Here is a 10,200-nt window from a genome sequence, read left to right on the forward strand (position 1 = left end):
TATAATGCTATGGGGGGAGCAGGCAGGGCAGCTGTAGGCACATACTGTATAAGGCAGATAGGGGGCGCTTGTGGGTATATATATAATATATATAATGCTATGGGGGGGAGCAGGCAGGGCAGCTGTAGGCACATACTGTATAAGACAGATAGGGGGCGCTGTGGGTATATATATAATGCTATGGGGGGAGCAGGCAGGGCAGCTTGTAGGCACATACTGTAATAAGGCAGATAGGGGGCGCTGTGGGTATATATATATATATATATAATGCTATGGGGGGGGAGCAGGCAGGGCAGCTGTAGGCACATACTGTATAAGGCAGATAGGGGGCGCTGTGGGTATATATATAATGCTATGGGGGGAGCAGGCGGGGGAGCAGGCAGGGCAGCTGTAGCACATACTGTATAAGGCAGATAGGGGGCGCTGTGGGTATATATATTATAATATGCTATGGGGAGGGAGCAGGCAGGACAGCTGTAGGCACATACTGGTATAAGGCAGATAGGGGGCGCTGTGGGTATATATATAATGCTATGGGGGGGAGCAGGCAGGGCAGCTGTAGGCACATACTGTATAAGACAGATAGGGGGCGCTGTGGGTATATATATATATATAATGCTATGGGGAAGGGAGCAGGCAGGACAGCTGTAGGCACATACTGTATAAGGCAGAATAGGGGGCGCTGTGGGTATATATATAATGCTATGGGGGGGAGCAGGCAGGGCAGCTGTAGGCACATACTGTATAAGACAGATAGGGGGCGCTGTGGGTAATATATATATATAATGCTATGGGGGGGAGCAGGCAGGGCAGCTGTAGGCACATACTGTATAAGACAGATAGGGGGCGCTGTGGGTATATATATATATAATATGCTATGGGGGGAGCAGGCAGGGCAGCTGTAGGCACATACTATATAAGACAGATAGGGGGCGCTGTGGGTATATATATATATATAATGCTATGGGGGGAGCAGGCAGGGCAGCTGTAGGCACATACTGTATAAGACGGATAGGGGGCGCTGTGGGTATGTATATATATATATAATGCTATGGGGGGAGCAGGTAGGGCAGCTGTAGGCACATACTGTATAAGGCAGATAGGGGGCGCTGTGGGTATATATATAATGCTATGGGGGGAGCAGGCAGGGCAGCTGTAGGCACATACTGTATAAGGCAGATAGGGGGCGCTGTGGATATATATATATATATAATGCTATGGGGGGAGCAGGCAGGGCAGCTGTAGGCACATACTGTATAAGGCAGATAGGGGGCGCTGTGGGTATATATATAATGCTATGGGGGGAGCAGGCAGGGCAGCTGTAGGCACATACTGTATAAGGCAGATAGGGGGCGCTGTGGATATATATATATATATAATGCTATGGGGGGAGCAGGCAGGGCAGCTGTAGGCACATACTATATAAGACAGATAGGGGGCGCTGTGGGTATATATATAATGCTATGGGGGGAGCAGGCAGGGCAGCTGTAGGCACATTACTATATAAGACAGATAGGGGGCGCTGTGGGTATATATATATATATATAATGCTATGGGGGGGAGCAGGCAGGGCAGCTGTAGGCACATACTGTATAAGACAGATAGGGGGCGCTGTGGGTATATATATAATGCTATGGGGGGGAGCAGGCAGGGCAGCTGTAGGCACATACTGTATAAGACAGATAGGGGGCGCTGTGGGTATATATATATATAATGCTATGGGGGGGAGCAGGCAGGGCAGCTGTAGGCACATACTGTATAAGACAGATAGGGGGCGCTGTGGGTATATATATATATATAATGCTATGGGGGGGAGCAGGCAGGGCAGCTGTAGGCACATACTGTATAAGGCAGATAGGGGGTGCTGTGGGTATATATATATATAATGCTATGGGGGGAGCAGCAGGGCAGCTGTAGGCACATACTGTATAAGGCGGATAGGGGGCGCTGTGGGTATATATATATATAATGCTATGGGGGAGCAGGCAGGGCCAGCTGTAGGCACATACTGTATAAGGCGGATAGGGGGCGCTGTGGGTATATATATATAATGCTATGGGGGGGAGCAGGCAGGGCAGCTGTAGGCACATACTGTATAAGGCAGATAGGGGGCGCTGTGGGTATATATATAATGCTATGGGGGGGAGCAGGCAGGGCAGCTGTAGGCACATACTGTATAAGGCAGATAGGGGGCGCTGTGGGTATATATATATATATAATGCTATGGGGGGAGCAGGTAGGGCAGCTGTAGGCACATACTGTATAAGGCAGATAGGGGGCGCTGTGGGTATATATATAATGCTATGGGGGGAGCAGGCAGGGCAGCTGTAGGCACATACTGTATAAGGCAGATAGGGGGCGCTGTGGGTATATATATATATATATATAATGCTATGGGGGGGAGCAGGCAGGGCAGCTGTAGGCACATACTGTATAAGGCAGATAGGGGCGCGCTGTGGGTATATATATATATATATAATGCTATGGGGGGGAGCAGGCAGGGCAGCTGTAGGCACATACTGTATAAGGCAGATAGGGGGCGCTGTGGGTATATATATAATGCTATGGGGGGGAGGCAGGCAGGGCAGCTGTAGGCACATACTGTATAAGACGGATAGGGGGCGCTGTGGGTATGTATATATATATATAATGCTATGGGGGGAGCAGGTAGGGCAGCTGTAGGCACTACTGTATAAGGCAGATAGGGGGCGCTGTGGGTATATATATAATGCTATGGGGGGAGCAGGCAGGGCAGCTGTAGGCACATACTGTATAAGGCAGATGGGGGCGCTGTGGATATATATATATATATATATATATATATATATAATGCTATGGGGGGGAGCAGGCAGGGCAGCTGTAGGCACATACTATATAAGACAGATAGGGGGGCGCTGGTGGGTATATATATAATGCTATGGGGGGGAGCAGGCAGGGCAGCTGTAGGCACATACTATATAAGACAGATAGGGGGCGCTGTGGGTATATATATATATAATGCTATGGGGGGAGCAGGCAGGGCAGCTGTAGGCACATACTGTATAAGACAGATAGGGGGCGCTGTGGGTATATATATAAATGCTATGGGGGGGAGCAGGCAGGGCAGCTGTAGGCACATACTGTATAAGACAGATAGGGGGCGCTGTGGGTATATATATATATAATGCTATGGGGGGGAGCAGGCAGGGCAGCTGTAGGCACATACTGTATAAGACAGATAGGGGGCGCTGTGGGTATATATATATATAATGCTATGGGGGGGAGCAGGCAGGGCAGCTGTAGGCACATACTGTATAAGGCAGATAGGGGGTGCTGTGGGTATATATATATATAATGCTATGGGGGGAGCAGGCAGGGCAGCTGTAGGCACATACTGTATAAGGCGGATAGGGGGCGCTGTGGGTATATATATATATATAATGCTATGGGGGGGAGCAGGCAGGGCAGCTGTAGGCACATACTGTATAAGGCGGATAGGGGGCGCTGTGGGTATATATATATATAATGCTATGGGGGGAGCAGGCAGGGCAGCTGTAGGCACATACTGTATAAGGCGGATAGGGGGGCGCTGTGGGTATATATATATATATAATGCTATGGGGGGGAGCAGGCAGGGCAGCTGTAGGCACATACTGTATAAGGCAGATAGGGGGTGCTGTGGGTATATATATATATAATGCTATGGGGGGAGCAGGCAGGGCAGCTGTAGGCACATACTGTATAAGGCGGATAGGGGGCGCTGTGGGTATATATATATATATAATGCTATGGGGGGAGCAGGCAGGGCAGCTGTAGGCACATACTGTATAAGGCGGATAGGGGCGCTGTGGGTATATATATATATATAATGCTATGGGGGGAGCAGGCAGGGCAGCTGTAGGCACATACTGTATAAGGCAGATAGGGGGCGCTGTGGGTATATATATAATGCTATGGGGGGAGCAGGCAGGGCAGCTGTAGGCACATACTGTATAAGGCAGATAGGGGGCGCTGTGGGTATATATATATATAATGCTATGGGGGGGAGCAGGCAGGGCAGCTGTAGGCACATACTGTATAAGGCAGATAGGGGGCGCTGTGGGTATATATATATATATAATGCTATGGGGGGAGCAGGCAGGGCAGCTGTAGGCACATACTGTATAAGGCGGATAGGGGGCGCTGTGGGTATATATATATATAATGCTATGGGGGGGAGCAGGCAGGGCAGCTGTAGGCACATACTGTATAAGACAGATAGGGGGCGCTGTGGGTATATATATATATAATGCTATGGGGGGAGCAGGCAGGGCAGCTGTAGGCACATACTGTATAAGGCAGATAGGGGGCGCTGTGGGTATATATAATATATATAATGCTATGGGGGGAGCAGGCAGGGCAGCTGTAGGCACATACTGTATAAGGCGGATAGGGGGCGCTGTGGGTATATATATATATAATGCTATGGGGGGAGCAGGCAGGGCAGCTGTAGGCACATACTGTATAAGGCGGATAGGGGGCGCTGTGGGTATATATATATATATAATGCTATGGGGGGAGCAGGCAGGGCAGCTGTAGGCACATACTGTATAAGGCAGATAGGGGGCGCTGTGGGTATATATATAATGCTATGGGGGGGAGCAGGCAGGGCAGCTGTAGGCACATACTGTATAAGGCAGATAGGGGGCGCTGTGGGTATATATATAATGCTATGGGGGGAGCAGGTAGGGCAGCTGTAGGCACATACTGTATAAGGCAGATAGGGGGCGCTGTGGGTATATATATAATGCTATGGGGGGAGCAGGCAGGGCAGCTGTAGGCACATACTGTATAAGGCAGATAGGGGGCGCTGTGGGTATATATATATATATATAATGCTATGGGGGGGAGCAGGCAGGGCAGCTGTAGGCACATACTGTATAAGGCAGATAGGGGGCGCTGTGGGTATATATATATATATATATAATGCTATGGGGGGGAGCAGGCAGGGCAGCTGTAGGCACATACTGTATAAGGCAGATAGGGGGCGCTGTGGGTATATATATAATGCTATGGGGGGAGCAGGCAGGGCAGCTGTAGGCACATACTGTATAAGGCAGATAGGGGCGCTGTGGGTATATAAATATATATATAATGCTATGGGGGGGAGCAGGCAGGGCAGCTGTAGGCACATACTGTATAAGGCGGATAGGGGGCGCTGTGGGTATATATATAATGCTATGGGGGGAGCAGGCAGGACAGCTGTAGGCACATACTGTATAAGGCAGATAGGGGGCGCTGTGGGTATATATATATATATATAATGCTATGGGGGGGAGCAGGCAGGGCAAGCTGTAGGCACATACTGTATAAGGCAGATAGGGGGCGCTGTGGGTATATATATAATGCTATGGGGGGAGCAGGCAGGGCAGCTGTAGGCACATACTGTATAAGGCAGATAGGGGGCGCTGTGGGTATATATATATAATGCTATGGGGGGGAGCAGGCAGGGCAGCTGTAGGCACATACTGTATAAGGCAGATAGGGGGCGCTGTGGGTATATATATAATGCTATGGGGGGGAGCAGGCAGGGCAGCTGTAGGCACATACTGTATAAGGCAGATAGGGGGCGCTGTGGGTATATTATATAATGCTATGGGGGGAGCAGGCAGGGCAGCTGTAGGCACATACTGTATAAGGCAGATAGGGGGCGCTGTGGGTATATATATATATATATAATGCTATGGGGGGGAGCAGGCAGGGCAGCTGTAGGCACATACTGTATAAGGCAGATAGGGGGCGCTGTGGGTATATATATAATGCTATGGGGGGGAGCAGGCAGGGCAGCTGTAGGCACATACTGTATAAGGCGGATAGGGGGCGCTGTGGGTATATATATAATGCTATGGGGGGGAGCAGGCAGGGACAGCTGTAGGCACATACTGTATAAGGCAGATAGGGGGCGCTGTGGGTATATATATAATGCTATGGGGGGGAGCAGGCAGGGCAGCTGTAGGCACATACTGTATAAGGCAGATAGGGGGCGCTGTGGGGTATATATATAATGCTATGGGGGGGAGCAGGCAGGGCAGCTGTAGGCACATACTGTATAAGACAGATAGGGGGCGCTGTGGGTATATATATAATGCTATGGGGGGGAGCAGGCAGGGCAGCTGTAGGCACATACTGTATAAGACAGATAGGGGGCGCTGTGGGTATATATAATAATGCTATGGGGGAGCAGGCAGGGCAGCTGTAGGCACATACTGTATAAGACAGATAGGGGGCGCTGTGGGTATATTATATATATAATGCTATGGGGGGGAGCAGGCAGGGCAGCTGTAGGCACATACTGTATAAGGCAGATAGGGGCGCTGTGGGTATATATATATAAATGCTATGGGGGGGAGCAGGCAGGGCAGCTGTAGGCACATACTGTATAAGGCAGGATAGGGGGCGCTGTGGGTATATTATATATAATGCTATGGGGGGAGCAGGCAGGGCAGCTGTAGGCACATACTGTATAAGGCAAGATAGGGGCGCTGTGCGGTATATATTATAATGCTATGGGGGGGAGCAGGCAGGGCAGCTGTAGGCACATACTGTATAAGGCAGATAGGGGGCGCTGTGGGTATATATATATATATAATGCTATGGGGGGAGCAGGCCAGGGCAGCTGTAGGCACATACTGTATAAGGCGGATAGGGGGCGCTGTGGGTATGTATATATTATAATGCTATGGGGGGGAGCAGGCAGGGCAGCTGTAGGCACATACTGTATTAAGGCGGATAGGGGGGCGCTGTGGTATGTATATATATATATAATGCTATGGGGGGGAGCAGGCAGGGCAGCTGTAGGCACATACTGTATAAGGCAGATAGGGGGCGCTGTGGGTTTATATATATATATATATAATGCTATGGGGAGGGAGCAGGCAGGACAGCTGTAGGCACATACTGTATAAGGCAGATAGGGGGCGCTGTGGGTATATATATAATGCTATGGGGGGAGCAGGCAGGACAGCTGTAGGCACATACTGTATAAGACAGATAGGGGGCGCTGTGGGTATGTATATATATATATATATAATGCTATGGGGAGGGAGCAGGCAGGACAGCTGTAGGCACATACTGTATAAGGCGGATAGGGGGCGCTGTGGGTATGTATATATATATATATATAATGCTATGGGGGGAGCAGGCAGGGCAGCTGTAGGCACATACTGTATAAGACAGATAGGGGGCGCTGTGGGTATATATATATATATAATGCTATGGGGGGGAGCAGGCAGGGCAGCTGTAGGCACATACTGTATAAGACAGATAGGGGGCGCTGTGGGTATATATATAATGCTATGGGGGGGAGCAGGCAGGGCAGCTGTAGGCACATACTGTATAAGACAGATAGGGGGCGCTGTGGGTATATATATATATATAATGCTATGGGGGGAGCAGGCAGGGCAGCTGTAGGCACATACTGTATAAGGCAGATAGGGGGCGCTGTGGGTAGTATATATATATATATAATGCTATGGGGGGGAGCAGGCAGGGCAGCTGTAGGCACATACTGTATAAAGGCAGATAGGGGGCGCTGTGGGTATATATATATATTATAATGCTATGGGGGGAGCAGGCAGGGGCAGCTGTAGGCACATATGTATAAGGCAGATAGGGGGCGCTGTGGGGTATATATATATATAATGCTATGGGGGGAGCAGGCAGGGCAGCTGTAGGCACATACTGTATAAGGCAGATAGGGGCGCTGTGGGATAATATATATATATAATGCTATGGGGGGAGCAGGCAGGGCAGCTGTAGGCACATACTGTATAAGGACAGATAGGGGGCGCTGTGGGTATTATATATAAATGCTATGGGGGGGAGCAGGCAGGGCAGCTGTAGGCACATACTGTATAAGGCAGATAGGGGGCGCTGTGGGTATATATATATAATGCTATGGGGGGGAGCAGGCAGGGCAGCTGTAGGCACATACTGTATTAAGGCAGATAGGGGGCGCTGTGGGTATATATATATATAATGCTATGGGGGGAGCGGCAGGGCAGCTGTAGCACATACTGTATAAGGCAGATAGGGGGCCGCTGTGGGTATATTATATATTTAATAATGCCTTATGGGGGGACGCAGGCAGGGCCAGGCTTGTAGGCACATACTGTATAAGGCAGATAGGGGGGCGCTGTGGGTATATATATATATATAATGTTATGGGGGGGAGCAGGCAGGGCAGCTGTAGGCCACGATACTGGTATAAGGCAGATTAGGGGGGCGCCTGTGGGTTATATATATAATGCTTATGGGGCGGAGCAGGCAGGGCAAGCTGTAGGCACATACTGTATAAGGCGCCAGTAGGTGGGCGCTGTCGGGCTAATATAGAATATATATAATGCGTATGGGCGGGGAGCAGGCCAGGGCAGCTGTAGGCACATACTGGTATAAGGCGGATAGGGGGGCGCGCTTGTGGGTATATATAATTATAAAATGCTATGGCGGGGGAGGCAGGCAGGGACAGCTGTAGGCACATACTTGTAAAGCGCAGATAGGGGGGGCGCTTGTGGGTATATATATATAATGCTATGGGGGGAGCAGGCAGGGCAGCTGTAGGCACATACTGTATAAGGCAGATAGGGGGCGCTGTGGGTATATATATATATATATATAATGCTATGGGGGGGAGCAGGCAGGGCAGCTGTAGGCACATACTGTATAAGGCAGATAGGGGGCGCTGTGGGTATATATATATATATAATGCTATGGTCTACAAGAACTGCCCCCAAGGCCAAATGAAGCGTCTCGTGGCCGATTGTATGTCAAAAAAAATGCTGGAGGAGCGCCCCTATTCCCTCCAGGGTGAGGTGCATAGACCGCATTGCTCTATTGTACAGTGCCCCCCAATGTCTGGGTACTGTATCTGTAACCTTTGTTATGGGCTAAGGGGGCCCAGCCCTGAAAAGGCCAGTTAGGGGGATTGTGGTGAGTGGGTATTTGTGCCCTGGGTACCCCTGGAACTATAGCGCGGAGTGGACTGTTACCCCACATGTTTCTATTATATCTGTTATACCTTGTTATGGGCTTAAGAGGGGCCCAGCCTGAAGCGCAGTTAGGGCGGGATTTGGGGTGAGTGCTTATTTGTTGCCCTGGGTACCCCTGGAACTATAAGCGGGGGGACTGTTACCCCAATGTTTCTATATATCTGTAAACCTTTATGGGCTAAGGGGGCGCCCAGCCTGAAGGCCAGTTACGGGGGATTTGGGGTGAGTGGCTTATTTGTGCCCTGGGTACCCCTGGAACTATAGCGGGGTGACTTGTACCCCAATGTTTCTATAATCTGAACCTTGTTATGTGTAAGGGGGCCCAGCCTGAAGGCCCAGTTAGGGGGGATTTGGGGTGGAGTGCTGTGCCCTGGCGTACCCCTGGAACTATAGGCGGTGAAACTGTTACCCCAATGTTTCTATATATTCTGTAACCTTGTTATGGCTAGAGGGCCCCAGGCCTGAAGGCCAGTTAGGGGGGATTTGGGGGTTGAGTGCTTATTTGTGCCCTTGGGTACCCCTCGAACTTATTAGCGGGGTGACTGTTCCCCAATGTTTCTATATATCTGTAACCTTGTTATTGGCTAAGAGGGGACCCAGCCTGAAGGCCAGTTAGGGAGGGATTTGGCGTGAGTCGCTTTATTGTTGCCCTGGAGTACCCCTGGAACTATAGCGGTGACCGTTACCCCCAATGTCACTGCCAGAAGGCTAGCTATGTTCATATGATGTGCCAGGCTATAGGTGGCAGTGCCACACAGTTTATAACATGGCAATATATTTATTTCTGTGCCAGATCCCTTCATCTATTGAGCTGTTACAACACTCGTTACCCAAAATCAATCGCAGCGCTTCGGAGCCGTCGTTACACCGCGCCGCACACACAGAGGACATCAATTCCTGCACACTGACTTCCACCCGGCTGGCAGTTTTCTGAGGGGACAGTTGCTGTGACTGTGCACCATCACCAAATTCTCCCCCCACGCCAAGTGCTTTATCCCAAACGGCGGAGATTGTCCAGTGTGTCAGGCAGGGGCCCCTGAGCCCCAGGATATCGCCACTGTGCTTCAGTTCCACTGTGTGACACCCCCATCATAAACTGCTGCCCCCCTGTGGGTTGGCCTCCCAGCTCCTATAGTCACTGCGCAATAATCTCGGCCCCCGGAGCTTCCAGACCTGGAATTTTTCTTCATTTCTG

The sequence above is a fragment of the Xenopus tropicalis genome, chromosome 4, assembly GCF_000004195.4.
Source record: "Xenopus tropicalis strain Nigerian chromosome 4, UCB_Xtro_10.0, whole genome shotgun sequence".
Classification (NCBI taxonomy): domain Eukaryota; kingdom Metazoa; phylum Chordata; class Amphibia; order Anura; family Pipidae; genus Xenopus; species Xenopus tropicalis.